Source organism: Lissotriton vulgaris, chromosome 10 (genome assembly GCF_964263255.1).
Source record: "Lissotriton vulgaris chromosome 10, aLisVul1.2, whole genome shotgun sequence".
Lineage (NCBI taxonomy): Eukaryota > Metazoa > Chordata > Amphibia > Caudata > Salamandridae > Lissotriton > Lissotriton vulgaris.
Window position 1 is genome coordinate 270,583,046 of NC_141698.1, and position 27,261 is coordinate 270,610,306.

Genomic DNA, 27,261 nt, shown 5'->3' on the forward strand with positions numbered 1-27,261 from the left:
TGAGCATGGGCCACACTATTGTGGCAGAGAGTCACACAGAGGGGGTACTGAGAAGTGGCATCCTTAAACATTTTGGGGACTCACACTTATTTTGTTCTTTAAAAACGAAGCACTGATAAATTGTTAATTATTTAAAGAAGCTGCTTGTTTTTTGTCATGACTCAGTGGTGTGTCAGCCAATGCTGTTTTTTCTTGTTGTAAGTTGGCGCTTCATTGCATACTCAACCAGGCCTGAAGATGGTTAGCAAAGGTTTTGTGTTCCAGGATTATAATTTACTTTTAACATAAATATTGGCTCCAATATCCAATGTGTGCATTGCCCTTGGGCTGGCTAGAACAGTCTGTACTGGCTAAATGTTTCAAACATGATATGGAGCCCTTAGTAAGAACTGGAAGGGGTGGGGTCATATAAGGAATATAATGTCTCCAAGCCTACCTGACAAAGATGTTGGACATTAGATTGGAAATAAAGTGACATTATATAGGCATGCGGCCTATAGCCATGCGCCGCTGCATTGTCAAGTGTCTTTGAGGGGTAGTCGATTGTACATCATTTTTGTACATTTTCTATCTGCCTTCGATCTAGTCCTAAGAGAGTCTTTATGGAGAGCTGTGGTGGAGGTGGGGGTGCCTGACAATCTTTTGAAAGTTGTCATCAAGTTACATACCAAAACCTTTACACAGGTCAGATGAGGACCCAAGGATGACCTGACTGATCCTATATCTGTAAATCAGGGGGTGAGGCAAGGGTGCGTGCTGGCCCCAACCCTATTCCCCCTTGATATTAATAGTTTAATTTGACATCAGGAGAAATGTGAGGGTGATGATCCATTTCTTACAGGGGTGAAGGTCCTGGCCCTTTTGTTTGCGCATTACGCCCTTTTGCTATTGAAATCCACAATTGGCATTCAAAAGCTCTTGGATGACTTTGGGGTTTCTGCAATCAGCGGGCCCTGGAGATCAACCTTGGCAAGACTAAGTGCATGGTCTTTAATGCCTGCCCCACAACCCGCTCTAATCCCACCCTCAATGGTGAAAGTTTGGAGGGTGTTCAACTACTTGAGGGTGACCTTATTGGATCACTTTGACCAATCATGTTCAGAAGCGAAAAATGAAGCTTGAGCAATACTGTGGGGGTATTTTGAGGGCCCAGAGCACATCTGCATACCGACCAAATACCCCAGCCTTAGATATTTATAGATGTCAGTCACTGGGGGCTGCACTGGACAGTGCTGATATATGGGGTGTTTGTGACGCTAGGCCCCTTGAAAGAGCAGAAAAACATTTTCTGAGGGGCTTAAGCAAACTCCCAGCAGAAACCCTGCTTTATCCTTTATGACTAGATCATGGATTAAAGAGAGTTAATGACGTAGTGGGGCTGAAACCTTTAATGTATTGGCGAAGACTATTGTCAGCCCTGGAACTTATATTTTTCTGAGGAGCCTTTGAAGAAGTAATGGGGCAGTTGGGGTCCGGTAAGATTTCCTGATTTAGGGTGGGTGGTGATCGGTTGAAAAAGCTTGTTTTTGGTAATTTCTGGTCAACACCAACTGATGCTGCACTTGCCTCCAAACACGCTTTGAAAAGAGCCTTTTGGCAATATGTGGACCAAAATAGTGCAAGTACCTCAAGGGTGCGCTCCCTCACTACCTCTTTCTTGGAGTTAAAAATTGACTACTGCTTTGAATCGTATTTGGATGAGGTGGAACCCCCCACCCATGCCAGAACCCTGTACTTAAAGTTCCGTTTAGGATTCTTCCCAATTCGCCCCTTTACCACAGCATGGAGGTCTGGGAACTCCGAGTCTGACAAAACATGCCCTTTCTGCCCCAGGGAGATCGAAGTGGTTGAGCATGTAAATCTATTTTGTCCAGCCTATCATGGTCCAAGGAAAAATTGGATTTTGCCACTCTGTCGTAATTTGGGTCTGAGGAATTATGCATTGCCCTTAGAATACTCAGAAGTAATACAAGCCAGTCCATTGTCTTTGAAGTCTGAAGGTTTTTGATGTGGGAATCGGCATTAACAACGTGGGCTGAACCAAGTGTGCCCTTTCTCCGCAAGCGATACCTCGCTTGCCTTAACCATGCATGTGCCTTAGCCACGCATATGCGTGGTTAAGGCAATGCGCTGCCTAGTTGCCGGGTGGAGGTACAGGAAGGGGAAGACAGGAAGAGGAAGACTCGGAACTCGGGAGAGGATACAATGAAGAGGTAGGGCTAGGACTTGGCCTTGGGGGGTGGAAGGGGTAGTTTTTTGGGGTGGGGTAGTTTTTATGACTTGGGAGGGGGTCGGGGTAGGTTTTAGGGTGGGGACAGTTTTTAGGGCTAAGGGCTGGGAAACAAGGGACAGTTTACAGGGCAGGGAGCAGGGTTGGGGTAGTTTAGGGATGTAAGGGATAGTTTTTAGTGCTCAGAGCAGGGGGACTGGGGTTGGGGTAGTTTTTGGGGCGGGCTTAATTTTTGGGACTCAGGGCAGGGGGATAAGGGACCGTTTACAGGGCAGGGTCGGATGGTTTAGGGATGATGGGGATAGTTTAGGGCTCAGGGCAGCCGGGCTGGGGCCCGGTACTTTTTGGGGTGTGGGTTTATTTTTTAGGGCTCAGGGCAGGTGGAAAAGGGATAGTTTACAGGGCAGGGAGCAGGGTCGGGTAGTTTAGGGATGATGGGGATAGTCTTTAGGGCTCTGGGCAGTGGGGCTGGGTCGGTGTAATTTTTGGGGTGTGGGTTCAATTTTTAGGGGGTAGGACAGAGAGAACATGAAAAGTTTACAGGGCAGGTATATGATCTTTAGCCCGCATGCACCTTTTCCCTTTATGTCTTTACCACAACATTGTGTGGTAAAGGCATGCGTGCTAAAGACTTGGTCGTTGTAGAGACCGCGTGGTACAGGCATGCGTGTTTCATGCATGCATTGTACTAAAATACTGCAAGTACCTCTTGTGTGGGCTCCCTCACTACCTCTTTCTTGGAGTTAAAAAATGACAATTGCTTTAAATAATTTTTGGATGAGGTGGAATAGCCATGACAGTACCCTGTATTTTAAGTTCCGTTTAGGAATCTTCCCAATTCGAGCCTTTACCACTGCATGGAGGTCTGGTAACTCCGAGTCTGACAAAACATGCCCTTTCTGCCCTGGGGTGATCGAAGTGGTTGAACATGTAATACTATTTTGTCCAGCCTATCATGGTCCCAGGAAAAATTGTATTTTGTCACTCTGTCGTAATTTGGGTCAGAGGAATTACAGCATCGCCCTTAGAAACCTCAGAAGTAATACAAGTCAGTCCATTGTCTTTGCAGTCTCATGGTTTCTGAAGTGGAAAAACTCACTAACAACGCAGGCTGAGCCACGCGTGCCATTTCCCCGCAAGCCGTACCACTCTTGCCGTAACCATATATGTGACTTAGCCACGCATATGCATGGTTCATGCAATGCACTGCCTAGTTGCCCTGCGGAGGTACAGGAAGAGGAATACTGGGAACTCTGGAGAGGACACAATGAGGTAAGTGGGTCTGGGGCTTGGCCTTGGGGGTGGAAGGGGTAATTTCTCGGTGGGGGTAGGTTTTAGGACTGAGGAGGGGGCCAGGGTAGTTTTTGGGGTGGGAACAGATTTTAGGGCTAAGGGCTGGGATAAAAGGGACAGTTTACAGGGAAGGGAACAGGGTAAGGGTAGTTTAGGGATATATGGATAGTTTTTTGGGCTCAGGACAGGGGGACTGGGGTTGGGGTAGTGTTGGGGCGTGGGCTTAATTTTTAGGGCTCAGGGCAGGGGGAGAAGGGACAGTTTATAGGGCAGGGTCTGGGTGGTTTAGGGATGTAAGGGATAGATTAGTGATCAGGGCAGGGGAGCTGGGGTCGGGGTTGTTTTGGGGTGTGGGTTTATTTTTTAGGGATCAGGGCAGGTGGAAAAGGGACAGTTTACAGGGCAGGGTGCAGGGTCGGTGTAGTTTAGGAAAGTAGGAGATAGTTTTTAGGGCTCTGGGCAGTGGGGCTGGGTTGGGGTAATTTTTGGGGTGTGGTCTTAATTTTTAGTCCTCTGGGCAGGGGGAGAAGGGACAGTTTATAGGGCAGGGTCGGGGTAGGTTAGGAATGTAGCGGATAGTTTAGGGCTAGGGGCAGGGTGGCTGAGGTCAGGGTCGTTTTTGTGTGTGGGTTTAATTAAAAGGGGCAGACAGAGAGAAAATGGACAGTTTACAGGGCAGGTGTAAGATCTTTAGCCCGTATGCCCCTTTACCCTTCATGTCTTTACCACACAATTGCGTGGTAAAGGCATGCGTGCTAAAGACTTGGTCATGGTAGAGACCGCGTGGTACAGGCATGCGTGGTTCAGGCATTCATTGTACTAAAATACTGTAAGCACCTCTTGGGTGGGCTCCCTCACTACCTCTTTCTTGGAGTTAAAAATTGACAATTGCTTTAAATAATTGATGGATGATGTGGAATCCCTTATGACAGAACCCTGCACTTTAAGTTCCGTTTGGGAGTCTTCCAAATTTGAGCCTTTACTACTGTATGGATCTCTGGTAACTCAGAGTCTGACAAAACATTCCCTTTCTGCCCTGGGGTGATCGAAGTGGTTGAACATGTAATTCTATTTTATCCAGCCTATCATGGTCCAAGGAAAAATTTGGATTTTGCCACTCTGTCGTAATTTGGGTCTGAGAAATTACAGCATCACCCATAGAATACTCAGAAGTAATACAAGTCAGTCCATTGATTTGCAGTGTCAAGGTATCTGATGTTTATGAGGAGGTTAACACAGAAAAAGGTGTCCCTCTAATGCTGCTGTGTACATAAACGTTTTAACATATTTTATCCTGGTTTTATTGTAATATATTTAGTCATATCTTCTTTCTCTCTTTTATATGCCCTCTATTTTTAATTGTTCTTCTATATTTTGTTTTTATGTATATATTTTGCTCTTTAATGACCTTTTAGGCCGAACACAGATATTGACTGACTGACATTGTCATATAGCTTCTCAGTGACTCACAGTGTCCTCATAATGTATGGTTAGAGGTAATCTATCCCAAATATAATGCACTGTAAAAGTTGTGCAGAGCATTTTGTAATCTACACAGTGTTTTCAGTTTTTAAACTGGCCTCACTCAGAAAAGAGTTAGGTACATTCTGCTACACACATGATCAGTCAGTCATTAAAACTTTATTTGAGTTATTACAACCATAAAAGTATACACTATATGTAGGAGAGTAGGGTCTGCAATCCCATGATCACCCAGATTTTTTGCTTTTGTTTCACTGGTTTACGACTTTCTCTGGCTGTGGGCCTGCCAATCAGACCCACAGCCTGGCTGTTCTCTTTCTAAATTACGAGATGTGCCCTAGGTGCATTTACCAATTGGTACTGGGCCACCTTATCAGACCCCGTAACGCAGGGCATAGGTGTACCCAGGGCCGCCAGGGACTGCAGCATGTATTATGCCGCCCCTGGCTGGCCCCCTAAATTTGACACAACTGGCTGCACGACAGCTGGGGCGAAGTCGTGTAATCACCCTTCGCTTTAGGTATAGTAGCTCTATATCTAACCATACAATGGACACCCGAGTCCCTATCAGTCACTCCTATGACAGGCCTTAACAATCCTGAAGGCAGAGTGCGTGGGCTCGTGTGAGCTAGGTTCAGGCCCGAGCCGAGCCCGGTTGCAGCTTGCGGAATCAAGACCCAATGGCTGTTCCATGATAACGCGTACCACATCGGTAACTTCGGTGTCGCGTTATCAAAACATGTCGAGTAAGGTGTCATACGAATCGGGATGCGGCCCCCTCACCAATTCTGGCGACGAGGTTAGCATTCCGCCCTTCTAGAGGGACACGACATGTACGTAACTGTGAACCCCGGTTAAAGTTAACTAAAGCCTCAGCTCCACAAAATGGATGCTGCCACCACAGACACGAGTCTGACCTCCTGCTGCTGGGAGTCCTTCCAGCGAGGAGAGCTTGGACAAAGGGTTTCCTGTCGAGGGCGGTGTTCGCACCGTCCCAGACAGGGTTTGTGTATTCTGGGTAGGTAGGGCTTTTGCGAGAAGGTGACTGCGGAGTGGCACCCCGGTGCTCACTACGCATCTGCCGGCCAGAACCAGTTCCAGGGGCGCCAGCCCTGGCCTGGGGAAAGCCCGGCAGGGGAGAGGGGTGTAACTACCCCCCTTCCTGGTCCCACCCTTAGGGCAGGACCTAGTCATGTACCCACCCCTTTCTTTAGAATAAAGGCCGGAGCGGGGACCCTTCCAAATTAGATCATCTTTGAATCAAGAACTACTTTCTACGAAAGGACACTCAAGACTCTTCTCAAGATTTCTCCCTTGTGACTAAGGAGTAGTCACCCTGCATCAGCGGGCACCATCTAAGAACTCTGCGGTTTGCTGTAAGTCCTTCCTCAAGGAATCCGACGGCCCAGCTCGACGAGAACCGGCTTCCCTGGCACCTCTGACCTCTACCCACGTCATCAGCTCAGCTGTGATCTGTGGGTGCGACGAGACCTAGAGGGACCGGCCATCATCAGAACCTGCACGCTCTTAAACCAGCACGACCATCGAAGCGATTCCCTGGTGAGTGCTCTGGGGTCCGAGAAGCCCCGACCCTGAGCCGCTCTAGCACCGAAGTGCAGTCTCCCAGCATCTCCACGATCTGCGTGGGGCCCTTCTGCTCGCTGCTCAGCCCGTTGTCTGGTCACTAGCCGCTGGCTGTGCCCTTCCTTGACGACGACGACAAACAACTCTGCTGGTCTGGTTGCTCCAGACTGGCCCTTGCTTCCATCTTTGCGAGGAGCACCCCGGACCCTCCTGGTCCACTCAAGACGCCATCTTAGGCCCACCACGTGGCCCTGAGATTTGCCAAGGCTTGTTGCCCCATCCTGGGCCCAGCGACGCCGACAGCATCATTCTTCGTGGGACAGCTCGCACCTCCACCGTGGTCGCCGACAACGCCTCCTGGTCCGTGAGACTGCAGAGCCTAGCGTCGCCCACTCACCTAGTCGAGGTGACGGCCACCCGGTGCCCTCCTGGTACCCTCTGACTACTGGCTAGTAGTACGAACTTGGTCCCCTCTGCTTTCAGGTGTCATCAATCTTTGATCCAGGCTTGGATCTCTACGAACTATTCATCACTGGTCGCCGGCCAGCAACTCCTTTTCTTCCGGCTCCTGGCTCGTCAGCGAAGACCCCGACGCCTGTAAGACTTGTGCAGCCGCAGCCCTCGTGGCTAGGTAACTCGGCATTTCGGTGCCTGCATAGCCTCTTTACTCTAGGGTCCTGAGTCCCTCGCTTCCGACTTGCCTTATCGGGTCCGCCCGAGACCTTAAACTTTCCGTGTCCTCGGACACTTGTTTTAATTGTGCACTTGAAGTATTTTCCTAAGAGATTTGGTTTGTGCTTAGTACCCTGTCCTCATAAAGAGTACAGGGCTGTTGTGATTCTTAATAAATATCCTGTTTATTTTCATAACACTTGTGTGGTGTCCTTTCACTTGGTGTTCAAGGGGTACATGTATGGTAAACAGCTGGCTTAACACGCCCTCTCGAGTCTTTAGCCTTAGACTGCTCGTGTCCACGCTACTAGGATAGCTGGTCTATAGGTTGACTTACAACCAAACACCATAAGGGTCGTTGGAACGATACATAGCGGTCGCTAGAATAGCGAACGTTGCATATCGGGCCAACTTCTCACATTGGTGAGCAGCGGTTGGGATTTGAGCTTGCTGTTGTTTTACCACGCGTATCCTAAGAATATCTTGTTGAAAGATCACATAAGTACTATTAGTACATATAACTAAAGCTTAAAATACTCTGAGTTCTACTGAACCAGCTGTTGCAGCTCCTCAAGGCTTAGCACACCTTGGCTGCAACTCTTAGCAAGGGACCAGTAGGTAAACCCATAGTGTAGGTAGGTGCATCACTTACACCACACTAGAAACAGTATGTCGGACAAAGGAGGAAACCATGAGTCTCCCCTTGTGTCAGTTGACCCTCCACAGGTCATTCCTTCAAGATATACTGCGCTTAACTTCCATGAGTTACGACAAGTATGTACCTCTAGGAAGATTAAGCAAGGGGCTAACCCCACCACCTCCTTTCTGATTGGTCTCCTAGAGACTTATGATGCCAGAAAGGATGAGAAGCTTCTTAGCCCTTCTAATCCAGAAGGAGACATGCCTCCCCTCGAGGGAACCAGAGACGATCCTGACCTCATCCACCTCGCAACTGAGAACGAAGATGTGGAGGAGGATGAGGATGAGGATCCCTCTGGGGATGAGGCAGATAAGGGACAGGTAGAAGTCGTTAGACTAAGCAGGTCCAACTTAAGCAAACATGACAGTGGTACTGGGGGACTCCTGGGGCCACTATCAGGTCAGCTTAACATTGGGAATGGACGAGCCAGATCTCTGTCAAGAGGCTCTGGCAGATCCCTTCAAACCAATGGCTCTCACAACTCTTCGCAAAGAGGGATGACGTCCCCTCAGCGGAGAGTGTACGAAGCTAAGGAAAGGGCAGCTAATCTGAGGATCGAAAGGGAAGAACTTGCCCTGGCCAAAGAGAGGCTTGCCTTTGCTAGAGAGCAACAGTTAAGTGGGGCGGTCCCCACTGGTGGCAGCATTATACCTAGCAATAGGGAAAGGAGTTTTGATACAAAACACCTTGGTAAGATAGTGCCCCCCTTTAAACAAGGGGACGACATCCACAAATGGATTACTGCTTTGGAGAGGGCCTGCACTGTGCAAGGTGTACCCCAGAGTCAGTGGGCAGCTATCTTGTGGCTCTCCTTTGAAGGAAAAGGAAGAGACAAGCTCCTCACCACAAGGGTGGAGGATGCGAACAATTACCAAGTCTTGAAAAATACACTCGTTGAAGGGTTCGGCCTAACCACTGAGCAGTACAGGGTGCTGTTCAGGGATACCCAGAAAACGCAGTCTCAAGATTGGTCTGATTTTGTCGATTGTGCCACTAAGGCTTTTGAGGGCTGGTTGCTGGGCAGTAAGGTTACTGATTACGAAGGATTGTATAATTTGATGATGAGAGAACAAATTTTAAACAATTGTCAGAACCAGTTGTTGCATCAGCATCTTGTCGACTCGGATCTGACCTCTCCCCAAGAATTGGGAAAGAAGGCAGACAGATGGGTTCGTACGAGAGTTAAACAGAACCAGGGCCAGAATCAAGGTGGTCAGAAGAAAGCAGACCAGAAGGGTAAGGATTCTAAGGGGGAACAAAATGACCAGAAGTCTTCGACAGGTCCCCAACAACCCAAAGAGGGTGGGGGTCAGGCTCCCCAAAAGAAGAAAGAAGGCCAATCCAAAAGATGGTGCCAGTACTGTAAAAGTAAATCTCACTGGTTTAGTGAGTGCACCAAGAAAGGAGGAGGGCAGACTCCTGCCACTGCAGCCCCTAAGGCACCTGTGCCCCCTAGTACAGTCAGCAGTGGTAGTGCGCCTCCCAAGGGTTTAGTAGGGTTAACCCTGGGTTCTGAGGGGCGTGACACCTTAGTTGGCACGCTCACTCAGGCTGTCCTTGTCAGTACAGGGGACGCGGACGTGTCCCCTGACATAAGTCCCAATACTTTGGGCAAATACCGACAGACGCCTTTCATAAATGGAAAGATGGCTCAGGCCTATAGGGACACTTGTGCCAGCGTCACCATGGTGACGCCTAACTTTGAGGACCCTGGACAGATCATGCCAGGTACAGAATTCCTGGTGACCAATGCAAGCAATGTCACTACCAATCACAGTATGGCAATTGTAGCTTTCTCCTGGGGAGGGGTAACTGGCCAAAAGAAGGTTGTAGTTAGTCCAGACCTCCCAGTGGATTGTTTGTTGGGCAATGATTTGGAGTCATCACAATGGTCAGAAGTGGAGCACCGGACTCACATGGAAATGTTAGGTTTGCCAGCACATGTGTTCGCTGTGACTAGGTCACAGGTCAGGAAATGCCCCACTGAACAGGTGCTGGATCCTGGAACAACGGACCAGACACCTCCCAAGAAAAAGAGCGGTAGGGTTAAGGCTGCGCCTTCCCCCTTGCCCCAGGTCGTGGATCAAGTCTCAGAGGAGGCTGACCTACAGGAATTGAGGGAAACTGAGCCTAAGGAGTTCGAACTTGATCAAGTTGAATTCTTGGGTTCAGGGGGACCCTCAAGGGAGGACCTGGGGAAGGACCAGTTAGACTGCCATTCTCTTGAACCCCTCAGACAGCAGGCTGCTGCTGAGGCTGCTGGGAACGCCACAGGTACCCACAAGGTATACTGGGAAGATGGACTCCTGTACACTGAGTCAAGAGACCCCAAGCCTGGCATGACCAGGAGGCTGGTTGTACCCTTGTCTCAGCGTGGTTTCCTACTTACCTTGGCCCACGAGATTCCCTTAGCAGGTCACTTAGGCCAGACGAAAACGTGGGACAGGCTTGTCTCACACTTTCACTGGCCTCATATGAACGAAGATACCAAGGAGTTTTGCCGCTCCTGTGTCACTTGCCAAGCCAGTGGTAAGTCAGGTGGCACGACAAAGGCCCCCCTTATACCAATGCCTGTGGTGGGGGTGCCCTTTGAACGGGTGGGGATCGACATCGTCGGTCCCATGGAACCACCGACAGCATCAGGGCACAAGTTTATACTGGTGGTAGTGGATCATGCCACCAGGTATCCTGAAGCTATTCCCCTTAGGACCACTACAGCACCTGTTGTGGCAAGAGCCCTAGTTGGAGTATTCTCCAGAGTGGGCTTCCCTAAGGAGGTCGTCTCCGACAGAGGTGCAAACTTTATGTCGAGCTACTTAACTGCTATGTGGAAGGAATGTGGTGTCAACTACAAGTTCACTACACCCTATCATCCACAATGCAATGGGCTTGTTGAGAGATTCAACAGGACCCTTAAAGGGATGATTCATGGACTACCTGAAAAGCTTCGGCGTAGATGGGACGTCCTGATCCCCTGCCTCTTGTTCGCCTACAGAGAAGTCCCACAGAAGGGGGTTGGCTACAGCCCTTTTGAACTTTTGTACGGGCATCCTGTAAGAGGACCCCTGTGTTTGGTGAAGGAAGGATGGGAGAGACCTCTCAAAAAGCCTGCAGCCAACATAGTGGACTATGTGCTTGGCCTCCGCTCGCGGATGGCTGAGTACATGGAGAAGGCATCTGAAAACCTTAAGGCCAGCCAAGAACTCCAAAAAGCTTGGCATGACCAAAAGGCTGTCTTGACTGTTTACCAGCCCGGACAGAAGGTGTGGGTGTTGGAGCCGGTGGCCCCAGCAGCACTCAAGGACAAATGGTCCGGGCCCTACACCATCCTGGAGAAAAAGGGAGAGGTCACCTACCTGGTCGACCTGGGAACTCCCCGGAGCCCCCACAGGGTGCTTCATGTCAACAGGCTCAAGGCATATGTCGACAGGAAGGACATGAGTTTGCTCATGGCCCTAGATGAGGGACAGGAAGAAGAGAGTGACCCTCTCCCCGACCTGCTCACTCAGAACCCTGACGATGGATCGGTAGATGGTGTTGTCTTTTGTGGCAGCCTCTCCGAACATCAACAGAGCGACTGTAAACAGGTTCTTCAGTCGTTCAGACATATGTTTTCTCTAACACCCAGTCAGACCGATTGGTGCACCCATGAGGTTGACACTGGTGACAGCTTGCCCGTTAAGAGTAAAATCTACCGGCAGCCTGATCACGTTAGAGACTGCATCAAGAGTGAAGTGCAGAAAATGTTGGAGCTGGGAGTCATTGAACCCTCGGATAGCCCTTGGGCTAGTCCCGTAGTTCTAGTGCCGAAACCTCACACCCAGGGTGGTAAGAGAGAGATGAGGTTTTGCGTAGACTACAGGGGTCTCAATGCAGTCACTAAGACTGACGCCCACCCAATACCAAGGGCGGACGAGCTTATCGATAGATTGGCTTCGGCCAACTACTTAAGTACGTTTGACCTGACCGCTGGGTATTGGCAAATCAGGTTAGCTGAGGACGCCAAGCCTAAAACCGCATTTTCAACCCCTGGTGGGCATTATCAGTTCGTGGTGATGCCCTTTGGTCTGAAAAATGCACCTGCCACCTTCCAAAGGTTGGTGAATCAAGTCCTTACTGGGCTGGATGACTTCTGTGCGGCGTATCTTGACGATATCGCTGTCTTTAGCTCCACCTGGGAGGATCACCTGGTCCACCTGCGGAAAGCGTTAGAGGCTCTGCAAGCGGCAGGCCTCACTATCAAGGCCACCAAGTGCCAGATAGGGCAGACACAGGTTGTATACCTGGGCCACCTTGTAGGTGGAGGCCAGGTTCAGCCACTGGAGAGCAAGATACAGTCAATCAGGGACTGGGCTCCTCCAACCACCCAGACTCAGGTTCGAGCTTTCTTGGGCCTGACTGGTTACTATAGGAAGTTTGTCAGGAACTATGGTTCCATCGTGACACCATTAAATGAACTGACAAGTAAGAAAATGCCAAAGAAGGTTCAGTGGACAGCGAGCTGTCAAAAAGCATTCGATGACCTAAAGCAGGCCATGTGCACGGCGCCTATCCTCAAGAGTCCGGACTACTCCAAACCATTCATTGTCCAAACAGATGCTTCTGAGTTGGGTGTGGGAGCTGTTCTTTCTCAACTGAATTTCGATGGTCAAGACCAGCCCATTGCTTTTATAAGCAGAAGGCTGACCCCTAGAGAGAAGAATTGGTCAGCTATTGAGAGGGAGGCCTTTGCTGTGGTTTGGGCCCTGAAGAAGCTGAGGCCATACTTGTTTGGCACTCACTTCAAGATTCAGACCGACCATAAGCCCCTCTTGTGGCTAAATCAGATGAAGGGTGAAAACCCCAAACTGCTAAGGTGGTCCATTTCCCTACAGGGGATGGACTTTACAGTGGAACATAGACCTGGTACTGATCATGGCAATGCCGATGGGCTCTCCAGATATTTCCACTTAGAACAAGAAGACTCACCTGGTCAAGGTTAGCTTATTGTTCCGACGTTTGGGGGGGGGGTCATGTAGGAGAGTAGGGTCTGCAATCCCATGATCACCCAGATTTTTTGCTTTTGTTTCACTGGTTTACGACTTTCTCTGGCTGTGGGCCTGCCAATCAGACCCACAGCCTGGCTGTTCTCTTTCTAAATTACGAGATGTGCCCTAGGTGCATTTACCAATTGGTACTGGGCCACCTTATCAGACCCCGTAACGCAGGGCATAGGTGTACCCAGGGCCGCCAGGGACTGCAGCATGTATTATGCCGCCCCTGGCTGGCCCCCTAAATTTGACACAACTGGCTGCACGACAGCTGGGGCGAAGTCGTGTAATCACCCTTCGCTTTAGGTATAGTAGCTCTATATCTAACCATACAATGGACACCCGAGTCCCTATCAGTCACTCCTATGGCAGGCCTTAACAATCCTGAAGGCAGAGTGCGTGGGCTCGTGTGAGCTAGGTTCAGGCCCGAGCCGAGCCCGGTTGCAGCTTGCGGAATCAAGACCCAATGGCTGTTCCATGATAACGCGTACCACATCGGTAACTTCGGTGTCGCGTTATCAAAACATGTCGAGTAAGGTGTCATACGAATCGGGATGCGGCCCCCTCACCAATTCTGGCGACGAGGTTAGCATTCCGCCCTTCTAGAGGGACACGACATGTACGTAACTGTGAACCCCGGTTAAAGTTAACTAAAGCCTCAGCTCCACAAAATGGATGCTGCCACCACAGACACGAGTCTGACCTCCTGCTGCTGGGAGTCCTTCCAGCGAGGAGAGCTTGGACAAAGGGTTTCCTGTCGAGGGCGGTGTTCGCACCGTCCCAGACAGGGTTTGTGTATTCTGGGTAGGTAGGGCTTTTGCGAGAAGGTGACTGCGGAGTGGCACCCCGGTGCTCACTACGCATCTGCCGGCCAGAACCAGTTCCAGGGGCGCCAGCCCTGGCCTGGGGAAAGCCCGGCAGGGGAGAGGGGTGTAACTACCCCCCTTCCTGGTCCCACCCTTAGGGCAGGACCTAGTCATGTACCCACCCCTTTCTTTAGAATAAAGGCCAGAGCGGGGACCCTTCCAAATTAGATCATCTTTGAATCAAGAACTACTTTCTACGAAAGGACACTCAAGACTCTTCTCAAGATTTCTCCCTTGTGACTAAGGAGTAGTCACCCTGCATAAGCGGGCACCATCTAAGAACTCTGCGGTTTGCTGTAAGTCCTTCCTCAAGGAATCCGACGGCCCAGCTCGACGAGAACCGGCTTCCCTGGCACCTCTGACCTCTACCCACGTCATTAGCTCAGCTGTGATCTGTGGGTGCGACGAGACCTAGAGGGACCGGCCATCATCAGAACCTGCACGCTCTTAAACCAGCACGACCATCGAAGCGATTCCCTGGTGAGTGCTCTGGGGTCCGAGAAGCCCCGACCCTGAGCCGCTCTAGCACCGAAGTGCAGTCTCCCAGCATCTCCACGATCTGCGTGGGGCCCTTCTGCTCGCTGCTCAGCCCGTTGTCTGGTCACTAGCCGCTGGCTGTGCCCTTCCTTGACGACGACCGACAAACAACTCTGCTGGTCTGGTTGCTCCAGACTGGCCCTTGCTTCCATCTTTGCGAGGAGCACCCCGGACCCTCCTGGTCCACTCAAGACGCCATCTTAGGCCCACCACGTGGCCCTGAGATTTGCCAAGGCTTGTTGCCCCATCCTGGGCCCAGCGACGCCGACAGCATCATTCTTCGTGGGACAGCTCGCACCTCCACCGTGGTCGCCGACAACGCCTCCTGGTCCGTGAGACTGCAGAGCCTAGCGTCGCCCACTCACCTAGTCGAGGTGACGGCCACCCGGTGCCCTCCTGGTACCCTCTGACTACTGGCTAGTAGTACGAACTTGGTCCCCTCTGCTTTCAGGTGTCATCAATCTTTGATCCAGGCTTGGATCTCTACGAACTATTCATCACTGGTCGCCGGCCAGCAACTCCTTTTCTTCCGGCTCCTGGCTCGTCAGCGAAGACCCCGACGCCTGTAAGACTTGTGCAGCCGCAGCCCTCGTGGCTAGGTAACTCGGCATTTCGGTGCCTGCATAGCCTCTTTACTCTAGGGTCCTGAGTCCCTCGCTTCCGACTTGCCTTATCGGGTCCGCCCGAGACCTTAAACTTTCCGTGTCCTCGGACACTTGTTTTAATTGTGCACTTGAAGTATTTTCCTAAGAGATTTGGTTTGTGCTTAGTACCCTGTCCTCATAAAGAGTACAGGGCTGTTGTGATTCTTAATAAATATCCTGTTTATTTTCATAACACTTGTGTGGTGTCCTTTCACTTGGTGTTCAAGGGGTACATGTGTGGTAAACAGCTGGCTTAACACGCCCTCTCGAGTCTTTAGCCTTAGACTGCTCGTGTCCACGCTACTAGGATAGCTGGTCTATAGGTTGACTTACAACCAAACACCATAAGGGTCGTTGGAACGATACATAGCGGTCGCTAGAATAGCGAACGTTGCATATCGGGCCAACTTCTCACATTGGTGAGCAGCGGTTGGGATTTGAGCTTGCTGTTGTTTTACCACGCGTATCCTAAGAATATCTTGTTGAAAGATCACATAAGTACTATTAGTACATATAACTAAAGCTTAAAATACTCTGAGTTCTACTGAACCAGCTGTTGCAGCTCCTCAAGGCTTAGCACACCTTGGCTGCAACTCTTAGCAAGGGACCAGTAGGTAAACCCATAGTGTAGGTAGGTGCATCACTTACACCACACTAGAAACAGTATGTCGGACAAAGGAGGAAACCATGAGTCTCCCCTTGTGTCAGTTGACCCTCCACAGGTCATTCCTTCAAGATATACTGCGCTTAACTTCCATGAGTTACGACAAGTATGTACCTCTAGGAAGATTAAGCAAGGGGCTAACCCCACCACCTCCTTTCTGATTGGTCTCCTAGAGACTTATGATGCCAGAAAGGCTGAGAAGCTTCTTAGCCCTTCTAATCCAGAAGGAGACATGCCTCCCCTCGAGGGAACCAGAGACGATCCTGACCTCATCCACCTCGCAACTGAGAACGAAGATGTGGAGGAGGATGAGGATGAGGATCCCTCTGGGGATGAGGCAGATAAGGGACAGGTAGAAGTCGTTAGACTAAGCAGGTCCAACTTAAGCAAACATGACAGTGGTACTGGGGGACTCCTGGGGCCACTATCAGGTCAGCTTAACATTGGGAATGGACGAGCCAGATCTCTGTCAAGAGGCTCTGGCAGATCCCTTCAAACCAATGGCTCTCACAACTCTTCGCAAAGAGGGATGACGTCCCCTCAGCGGAGAGTGTACGAAGCTAAGGAAAGGGCAGCTAATCTGAGGATCGAAAGGGAAGAACTTGCCCTGGCCAAAGAGAGGCTTGCCTTTGCTAGAGAGCAACAGTTAAGTGGGGCGGTCCCCACTGGTGGCAGCATTATACCTAGCAATAGGGAAAGGAGTTTTGATACAAAACACCTTGGTAAGATAGTGCCCCCCTTTAAACAAGGGGACGACATCCACAAATGGATTACTGCTTTGGAGAGGGCCTGCACTGTGCAAGGTGTACCCCAGAGTCAGTGGGCAGCTATCTTGTGGCTCTCCTTTGAAGGAAAAGGAAGAGACAAGCTCCTCACCACAAGGGTGGAGGATGCGAACAATTACCAAGTCTTGAAAAATACACTCGTTGAAGGGTTCGGCCTAACCACTGAGCAGTACAGGGTGCTGTTCAGGGATACCCAGAAAACGCAGTCTCAAGATTGGTCTGATTTTGTCGATTGTGCCACTAAGGCTTTTGAGGGCTGGTTGCTGGGCAGTAAGGTTACTGATTACGAAGGATTGTATAATTTGATGATGAGAGAACAAATTTTAAACAATTGTCAGAACCAGTTGTTGCATCAGCATCTTGTCGACTCGGATCTGACCTCTCCCCAAGAATTGGGAAAGAAGGCAGACAGATGGGTTCGTACGAGAGTTAAACAGAACCAGGGCCAGAATCAAGGTGGTCAGAAGAAAGCAGACCAGAAGGGTAAGGATTCTAAGGGGGAACAAAATGACCAGAAGTCTTCGACAGGTCCCCAACAACCCAAAGAGGGTGGGGGTCAGGCTCCCCAAAAGAAGAAAGAAGGCCAATCCAAAAGATGGTGCCAGTACTGTAAAAGTAAATCTCACTGGTTTAGTGAGTGCACCAAGAAAGGAGGAGGGCAGACTCCTGCCACTGCAGCCCCTAAGGCACCTGTGCCCCCTAGTACAGTCAGCAGTGGTAGTGCGCCTCCCAAGGGTTTAGTAGGGTTAACCCTGGGTTCTGAGGGGCGTGACACCTTAGTTGGCACGCTCACTCAGGCTGTCCTTGTCAGTACAGGGGACGCGGACGTGTCCCCGGACATAAGTCCCAATACTTTGGGCAAATACCGACAGACGCCTTTCATAAATGGAAAGATGGCTCAGGCCTATAGGGACACTTGTGCCAGCGTCACCATGGTGACGCCTAACTTTGAGGACCCTGGACAGATCATGCCAGGTACAGAATTCCTGGTGACCAATGCAAGCAATGTCACTACCAATCACAGTATGGCAATTGTAGCTTTCTCCTGGGGAGGGGTAACTGGCCAAAAGAAGGTTGTAGTTAGTCCAGACCTCCCAGTGGATTGTTTGTTGGGCAATGATTTGGAGTCATCACAATGGTCAGAAGTGGAGCACCGGACTCACATGGAAATGTTAGGTTTGCCAGCACATGTGTTCGCTGTGACTAGGTCACAGGTCAGGAAATGCCCCACTGAACAGGTGCTGGATCCTGGAACAACGGACCAGACACCTCCCAAGAAAAAGAGCGGTAGGGTTAAGGCTGCGCCTTCCCCCTTGCCCCAGGTCGTGGATCAAGTCTCAGAGGAGGCTGACCTACAGGAATTGAGGGAAACTGAGCCTAAGGAGTTCGAACTTGATCAAGTTGAATTCTTGGGTTCAGGGGGACCCTCAAGGGAGGACCTGGGGAAGGACCAGTTAGACTGCCATTCTCTTGAACCCCTCAGACAGCAGGCTGCTGCTGAGGCTGCTGGGAACGCCACAGGTACCCACAAGGTATACTGGGAAGATGGACTCCTGTACACTGAGTCAAGAGACCCCAAGCCTGGCATGACCAGGAGGCTGGTTGTACCCTTGTCTCAGCGTGGTTTCCTACTTACCTTGGCCCACGAGATTCCCTTAGCAGGTCACTTAGGCCAGACGAAAACGTGGGACAGGCTTGTCTCACACTTTCACTGGCCTCATATGAACGAAGATACCAAGGAGTTTTGCCGCTCCTGTGTCACTTGCCAAGCCAGTGGTAAGTCAGGTGGCACGACAAAGGCCCCCCTTATACCAATGCCTGTGGTGGGGGTGCCCTTTGAACGGGTGGGGATCGACATCGTCGGTCCCATGGAACCACCGACAGCATCAGGGCACAAGTTTATACTGGTGGTAGTGGATCATGCCACCAGGTATCCTGAAGCTATTCCCCTTAGGACCACTACAGCACCTGTTGTGGCAAGAGCCCTAGTTGGAGTATTCTCCAGAGTGGGCTTCCCTAAGGAGGTCGTCTCCGACAGAGGTGCAAACTTTATGTCGAGCTACTTAACTGCTATGTGGAAGGAATGTGGTGTCAACTACAAGTTCACTACACCCTATCATCCACAATGCAATGGGCTTGTTGAGAGATTCAACAGGACCCTTAAAGGGATGATTCATGGACTACCTGAAAAGCTTCGGCGTAGATGGGACGTCCTGATCCCCTGCCTCTTGTTCGCCTACAGAGAAGTCCCACAGAAGGGGGTTGGCTACAGCCCTTTTGAACTTTTGTACGGGCATCCTGTAAGAGGACCCCTGTGTTTGGTGAAGGAAGGATGGGAGAGACCTCTCAAAAAGCCTGCAGCCAACATAGTGGACTATGTGCTTGGCCTCCGCTCGCGGATGGCTGAGTACATGGAGAAGGCATCTGAAAACCTTAAGGCCAGCCAAGAACTCCAAAAAGCTTGGCATGACCAAAAGGCTGTCTTGACTGTTTACCAGCCCGGACAGAAGGTGTGGGTGTTGGAGCCGGTGGCCCCAGCAGCACTCAAGGACAAATGGTCCGGGCCCTACACCATCCTGGAGAAAAAGGGAGAGGTCACCTACCTGGTCGACCTGGGAACTCCCCGGAGCCCCCACAGGGTGCTTCATGTCAACAGGCTCAAGGCATATGTCGACAGGAAGGACATGAGTTTGCTCATGGCCCTAGATGAGGGACAGGAAGAAGAGAGTGACCCTCTCCCCGACCTGCTCACTCAGAACCCTGACGATGGATCGGTAGATGGTGTTGTCTTTTGTGGCAGCCTCTCCGAACATCAACAGAGCGACTGTAAACAGGTTCTTCAGTCGTTCAGACATATGTTTTCTCTAACACCCAGTCAGACCGATTGGTGCACCCATGAGGTTGACACTGGTGACAGCTTGCCCGTTAAGAGTAAAATCTACCGGCAGCCTGATCACGTTAGAGACTGCATCAAGAGTGAAGTGCAGAAAATGTTGGAGCTGGGAGTCATTGAACCCTCGGATAGCCCTTGGGCTAGTCCCGTAGTTCTAGTGCCGAAACCTCACACCCAGGGTGGTAAGAGAGAGATGAGGTTTTGCGTAGACTACAGGGGTCTCAATGCAGTCACTAAGACTGACGCCCACCCAATACCAAGGGCGGACGAGCTTATCGATAGATTGGCTTCGGCCAACTACTTAAGTACGTTTGACCTGACCGCTGGGTATTGGCAAATCAGGTTAGCTGAGGACGCCAAGCCTAAAACCGCATTTTCAACCCCTGGTGGGCATTATCAGTTCGTGGTGATGCCCTTTGGTCTGAAAAATGCACCTGCCACCTTCCAAAGGTTGGTGAATCAAGTCCTTACTGGGCTGGATGACTTCTGTGCGGCGTATCTTGACGATATCGCTGTCTTTAGCTCCACCTGGGAGGATCACCTGGTCCACCTGCGGAAAGCGTTAGAGGCTCTGCAAGCGGCAGGCCTCACTATCAAGGCCACCAAGTGCCAGATAGGGCAGACACAGGTTGTATACCTGGGCCACCTTGTAGGTGGAGGCCAGGTTCAGCCACTGGAGAGCAAGATACAGTCAATCAGGGACTGGGCTCCTCCAACCACCCAGACTCAGGTTCGAGCTTTCTTGGGCCTGACTGGTTACTATAGGAAGTTTGTCAGGAACTATGGTTCCATCGTGACACCATTAAATGAACTGACAAGTAAGAAAATGCCAAAGAAGGTTCAGTGGACAGCGAGCTGTCAAAAAGCATTCGATGACCTAAAGCAGGCCATGTGCACGGCGCCTATCCTCAAGAGTCCGGACTACTCCAAACCATTCATTGTCCAAACAGATGCTTCTGAGTTGGGTGTGGGAGCTGTTCTTTCTCAACTGAATTTCGATGGTCAAGACCAGCCCATTGCTTTTATAAGCAGAAGGCTGACCCCTAGAGAGAAGAATTGGTCAGCTATTGAGAGGGAGGCCTTTGCTGTGGTTTGGGCCCTGAAGAAGCTGAGGCCATACTTGTTTGGCACTCACTTCAAGATTCAGACCGACCATAAGCCCCTCTTGTGGCTAAATCAGATGAAGGGTGAAAACCCCAAACTGCTAAGGTGGTCCATTTCCCTACAGGGGATGGACTTTACAGTGGAACATAGACCTGGTACTGATCATGGCAATGCCGATGGGCTCTCCAGATATTTCCACTTAGAACAAGAAGACTCACCTGGTCAAGGTTAGCTTATTGTTCCGACGTTTGGGGGGGGGTCATGTAGGAGAGTAGGGTCTGCAATCCCATGATCACCCAGATTTTTTGCTTTTGTTTCACTGGTTTACGACTTTCTCTGGCTGTGGGCCTGCCAATCAGACCCACAGCCTGGCTGTTCTCTTTCTAAATTACGAGATGTGCCCTAGGTGCATTTACCAATTGGTACTGGGCCACCTTATCAGACCCCGTAACGCAGGGCATAGGTGTACCCAGGGCCGCCAGGGACTGCAGCATGTATTATGCCGCCCCTGGCTGGCCCCCTAAATTTGACACAACTGGCTGCACGACAGCTGGGGCGAAGTCGTGTAATCCCCCTTCGCTTTAGGTATAGTAGCTCTATATCTAACCATACAATGGACACCCGAGTCCCTATCAGTCACTCCTATGGCAGGCCTTAACAATCCTGAAGGCAGAGTGCGTGGGCTCGTGTGAGCTAGGTTCAGGCCCGAGCCGAGCCCGGTTGCAGCTTGCGGAATCAAGACCCAATGGCTGTTCCATGATAACGCGTACCACATCGGTAACTTCGGTGTCGCGTTATCAAAACATGTCGAGTAAGGTGTCATACGAATCGGGATGCGGCCCCCTCACCAATTCTGGCGACGAGGTTAGCATTCCGCCCTTCTAGAGGGACACGACATGTACGTAACTGTGAACCCCGGTTAAAGTTAACTAAAGCCTCAGCTCCACAAAATGGATGCTGCCACCACAGACACGAGTCTGACCTCCTGCTGCTGGGAGTCCTTCCAGCGAGGAGAGCTTGGACAAAGGGTTTCCTGTCGAGGGCGGTGTTCGCACCGTCCCAGACAGGGTTTGTGTATTCTGGGTAGGTAGGGCTTTTGCGAGAAGGTGACTGCGGAGTGGCACCCCGGTGCTCACTACGCATCTGCCGGCCAGAACCAGTTCCAGGGGCGCCAGCCCTGGCCTGGGGAAAGCCCGGCAGGGGAGAGGGGTGTAACTACCCCCCTTCCTGGTCCCACCCTTAGGGCAGGACCTAGTCATGTACCCACCCCTTTCTTTAGAATAAAGGCCGGAGCGGGGACCCTTCCAAATTAGATCATCTTTGAATCAAGAACTACTTTCTACGAAAGGACACTCAAGACTCTTCTCAAGATTTCTCCCTTGTGACTAAGGAGTAGTCACCCTGCATAAGCGGGCACCATCTAAGAACTCTGCGGTTTGCTGTAAGTCCTTCCTCAAGGAATCCGACGGCCCAGCTCGACGAGAACCGGCTTCCCTGGCACCTCTGACCTCTACCCACGTCATTAGCTCAGCTGTGATCTGTGGGTGCGACGAGACCTAGAGGGACCGGCCATCATCAGAACCTGCACGCTCTTAAACCAGCACGACCATCGAAGCGATTCCCTGGTGAGTGCTCTGGGGTCCGAGAAGCCCCGACCCTGAGCCGCTCTAGCACCGAAGTGCAGTCTCCCAGCATCTCCACGATCTGCGTGGGGCCCTTCTGCTCGCTGCTCAGCCCGTTGTCTGGTCACTAGCCGCTGGCTGTGCCCTTCCTTGACGACGACCGACAAACAACTCTGCTGGTCTGGTTGCTCCAGACTGGCCCTTGCTTCCATCTTTGCGAGGAGCACCCCGGACCCTCCTGGTCCACTCAAGACGCCATCTTAGGCCCACCACGTGGCCCTGAGATTTGCCAAGGCTTGTTGCCCCATCCTGGGCCCAGCGACGCCGACAGCATCATTCTTCGTGGGACAGCTCGCACCTCCACCGTGGTCGCCGACAACGCCTCCTGGTCCGTGAGACTGCAGAGCCTAGCGTCGCCCACTCACCTAGTCGAGGTGACGGCCACCCGGTGCCCTCCTGGTACCCTCTGACTACTGGCTAGTAGTACGAACTTGGTCCCCTCTGCTTTCAGGTGTCATCAATCTTTGATCCAGGCTTGGATCTCTACGAACTATTCATCACTGGTCGCCGGCCAGCAACTCCTTTTCTTCCGGCTCCTGGCTCGTCAGCGAAGACCCCGACGCCTGTAAGACTTGTGCAGCCGCAGCCCTCGTGGCTAGGTAACTCGGCATTTCGGTGCCTGCATAGCCTCTTTACTCTAGGGTCCTGAGTCCCTCGCTTCCGACTTGCCTTATCGGGTCCGCCCGAGACCTTAAACTTTCCGTGTCCTCGGACACTTGTTTTAATTGTGCACTTGAAGTATTTTCCTAAGAGATTTGGTTTGTGCTTAGTACCCTGTCCTCATAAAGAGTACAGGGCTGTTGTGATTCTTAATAAATATCCTGTTTATTTTCATAACACTTGTGTGGTGTCCTTTCACTTGGTGTTCAAGGGGTACATGTGTGGTAAACAGCTGGCTTAACACGCCCTCTCGAGTCTTTAGCCTTAGACTGCTCGTGTCCACGCTACTAGGATAGCTGGTCTATAGGTTGACTTACAACCAAACACCATAAGGGTCGTTGGAACGATACATAGCGGTCGCTAGAATAGCGAACGTTGCATATCGGGCCAACTTCTCACACTATACATATATAAAACTTTATAAAAACAGGAATTAAAATTTATAAGATTGCGATTCAGTCTTTTCCCGGAGGATAACCCCGACAACATTATTTCTAACAGTATCCTCCTGAGATGTTAAAAACACATGAGAAAACATATCTGACTACATTAAAGTACAGTCTCGATAACATACGCCTATAACTCTGTATTCTGGAGGAACCCCCTGACTCGAATCATGTATTTCCCCAAGGCGCAGGCTATATCCAGGTTTCCCATCCCCACCAGGAGTTCTGCAGCTTGCTTCCTATTCGTAATCCTGTAATTTTTGAATAACGGGCCTAAAATCTCCTTACGTATATCAAGGGTCCTCCTACAGTCTAATAAAACATGAGTAATGTCACAGGTGGAGCCTAACGTACATGTGCAATTGCCATTACTATTAATCATGAGGTTTTTAACTCTGGTATTTACATAACACGGGTTTACACCCATTCTCAGTTTTAAAACCTCTCTTCTTAGTTTCTGATTCGACAACCTATCCAAGTACGGGTAGGGATGATCTTCTGAAGTCCATACTTGGATCATATGGAACACTGATATTTTTTGCCGAAGGTACTCGTGGTCACATGTACGGGACACTTCTGCTCCCAAATGTCCGTAGTTCTTTTTTGCCTATATTGGTGTGTCCTAACTGGGCATCTAGTTCTATTCCTAACTTCCCATAAGCTTCCTTTAATGAGAGTCTGACTTCTTTAGCCCATGATAACTCACTGGAGGTAATTTCCTCTCTACACCACTGTGATATTTTTCTGGGTGCTTCCCTTATCTCCAGACGCTGCCAACACCGTATTAGTGCCATCCTGGTTGTAATTGCCCAGGAAGTGACTCCCATCTTCAATCTTGCTACCATAGCTGATTTAGGTAACGAGAATAAGCTTTTCAGGATCATACCCTCCTCTTTATCCCAACCTTTTTTCCCACTGAGGAGGAGAACCTCTAATCCATATAGTAATTGCGCGGGGACCATTGCCAGATAGGCCTTAATAACCGGCCCGTCTGACAAGTCTCCGTAAAAGCTATTAAACCTTTTTAAGCCCTTTATAGAAGCTGTTGCCCTAATTTTTAAAGATTCCAGATGGGTGGTCCAATTCAGGTTACTCGTGAACCATACTCCCAAATATCTATATTCAGGTACCCTCTCAAGAAGTTCCGTACCCAAATACCAAGGGAACCGGGTCTTACTTTTGCCGAAACATAGGATTTTAGTCTTTTCCATATTTACTACCAATTTTTTATTTAGGCAGTATTTATGGAACATATCTAGTTTCCTCTGCAGACCTATCTCCGTTTGGTCCATGATCACCAGATCGTCTGCATAAAGCAGGCAGAATATATGGTTACCCCCTAACTTTGGACTCGCCCCTCTAACCTCTTTCAGAATCCGGGGTAGGTCCGCTATAAACAGAGAAAAGAGCAACGGGGCTAATACGCACCCCTGCCTTAGGCCATTTCCAATCTGGATCCTACCAGATAATCCACCCTCCACATCCAGGACTACCTGGGCCCAGTTGTCTGTATGCAAGGCCTGGATAAGGGCTAACAGGTCTGCATGTAATTTATAGCCTTTCAAGGTAGACCATAGTTGCTCCCTGCATACAAGATCAAATGCCGCGCGGAAGTCCACAAAGCAACAAAACAGGTTACCCCTTTGCTCTATGAACTTCCGCGCTACCGCCCAGAGGGCAAAGCAATGATCCACAGTTGAATGACCTTCTTTAAAACCCACCTGTTCAGGAGGTACTATACCATTATCTTCAGCCCAATCTTTTAGCAACCCCAAAATAATTTTAGAGAACACTTTTTCCCCAATGTCCAAGAGATTTATCAGGCGATAGTTTTTGGGGGAGTTTACATCACCTTTTTGTGTATGGGTCTAATGATAGCCCCTTTCCAGCTATCTGGTAATGTTCCTGTTTTTAGTATACTTAAGAACGTCTTTGCAAACAAATCCGCCCACCAATCTATATTTTTTATAATAATGGCAGGTAGATTGTCTGGGCCAGCAGCTCGTGTTAAATTTAAGGTGGCTATCACGATTTTAATGTGACCTAGGGAGAACTGCTCCATTACTTCTTCCCTCACTCCTGGCCAACTACATGGTTGTATTGCCTCCCTCCTTGGCCAATTGCCATAGATCTCCTCGAGGTAAATTACCCACTTATCCTCTGGAACAGAACACTGCATGGACCCTGATATTTTCCCTGTACATTCCTGTATCAATTTCCAGAAGCCTTTGACATTTTTTTCTTCAATTGCCACTAATAGGCTCTTCCAGCTATTTTATTTAAAAGATCTTTTTTTGTCTCTAATTGATGCCTTACATGATCTATTTACATGATCTTTCTTTATGTGCTTATTTGCAATGATTTTAAGTAAATGTGCAATAAAAAAACGTATCCTATCTGGTGTACTTAATAAACACTCTCCTTTCGGTGGTACCTGGACAGATTGCCACTCACAGGGACATGTCAATTACGATAATCATTAGCTGTCGGCATGTAACAAGACAGACATGTAATTAGAGCACTTTAAACATCGCTCATCAAAATCACTTATCTTTCACTGTAATGAGATACTTACCCAGGTAAGTAAAAGGTCAGTAAATTGACAATTGACTTTGACACCTGTTTTGCTTGTTGCAGATTGTTCTGTGCCTGTGACAACCAAATGTCTAAAAATATAAGAGTGCAGCTTCCCTGTAAAGTTGGTCACCGCAATATTCTCCACTTCGCAAACAGTTCTGAAATGCAATAATTTTATTTGTTAGCATTTTTTAAATTTATTCAAAGCGTAGCCCTCCATAAATTGTATAAAACTGATATTTAAACAATGATTCAAGATGTTTAAATCATCATGTATGCGCATTAAATGTAATAAAAATGTGATTTAAAAATGTCACATTGCAGAAGAGTTCTGAGACGTCCTCTGTGTTTAAACAATACCTTAGTGCGTCCTTGTGCGCGCGGAATCCTCTTTGTATTAAAAAATGGATTTACAGTTTCCGTCCCAGTCCTAAAGTGTGCATGTTGTACTTTGCCGAGATCCACGCTGTCGCCTGGAGGCCAGCAGAGGGCGGTGGAGTGCCTGGCACACAGGTTAACGAGTGTGGAGGCAGTGGCGTAGCAAGGAAGGCGGGGCGGGGGCCGTCTTGAGTTTTGGGTGCCAATACTGGATACAAAGTCATGGCGTTTATTTGAAATCTCATTTAAAAGACTTCTAGCCAGCTATTAATTCGGCTCAAGCACTTTAACTCTCTTACATGTAGCTCTTATTCGGTCTATAGATCTGTAAATCATATTTGGGAATCAATTCAGAAGACTCAGTATTCGGGTGAGGAATACCTGCCAGCCTCCCAGCCACAACACGCATGAGTGCCGAGCACCATGCCATCCCAGCAGAAAGAAGAGGGCAGTGAGTGTTCAGGGGGAGGGTGGAGCAGAGTGGAGAAGTGGGTGAGTTGACATGGCGTGGAACAGAGGGGGAGGTGGTGCTCTGGGGCTGCAGGGAGCATACGAGGCAGTGTGAGTGCAGAAGGAACGGGAATCAAAGAAAGGGAGTGTGTGAGCAGGGGGCACTGTGTATGCAGACCAGGCAGGTACAGGGATTTGACAATTAAATTAGTGGAGTAGCCCAATCCTAAAATTGATCATATTCCCTATATATCATAAGTGGGCAATTCCCCCACACACATCCCACCTCCAATGCGACCCAATTTATATTGAAAACATGGTCTTGTGTCCTGGGGCCTACCAATATTTTTCTGAACCTGTCACTCATGACTCTGGGGCTAACAGTAGGGCGTGGTCAAGGATCACATCCTGGACTCAAGGTGGCTGAGCAGAGTAACGAGTTTTTCTGGCAGAATCTGGAAACCCAGGGTAGTTCCTGGTGGTAGGGGCTCTACAAACTCTGCGGCATGGGTACTCGGTGCACCTTCCAGCTTGTGCCGCTGGACAAATCAGAAGGCCAGGCATGTTGGCGTGGCTGGGCGCCA

General features: G+C 49.9%; 1 protein-coding gene across 1 annotated transcript in view; it reads right to left on the reverse strand.

Moving 5' to 3' along the window:
• Positions 1-26,076, reverse strand: part of TBRG4 (transforming growth factor beta regulator 4) — a 262,457-nt gene extending 236,381 nt beyond the window's left edge. Inside the window, exon 1 of the mRNA XM_086940993.1 lies at positions 25,848-26,076. The gene's annotated coding sequence lies outside the window, so the exon portion shown is untranslated. The remainder of the gene's footprint in view (positions 1-25,847) is intronic.
• Between the last annotated feature and the right edge of the window lie 1,185 nt (positions 26,077-27,261).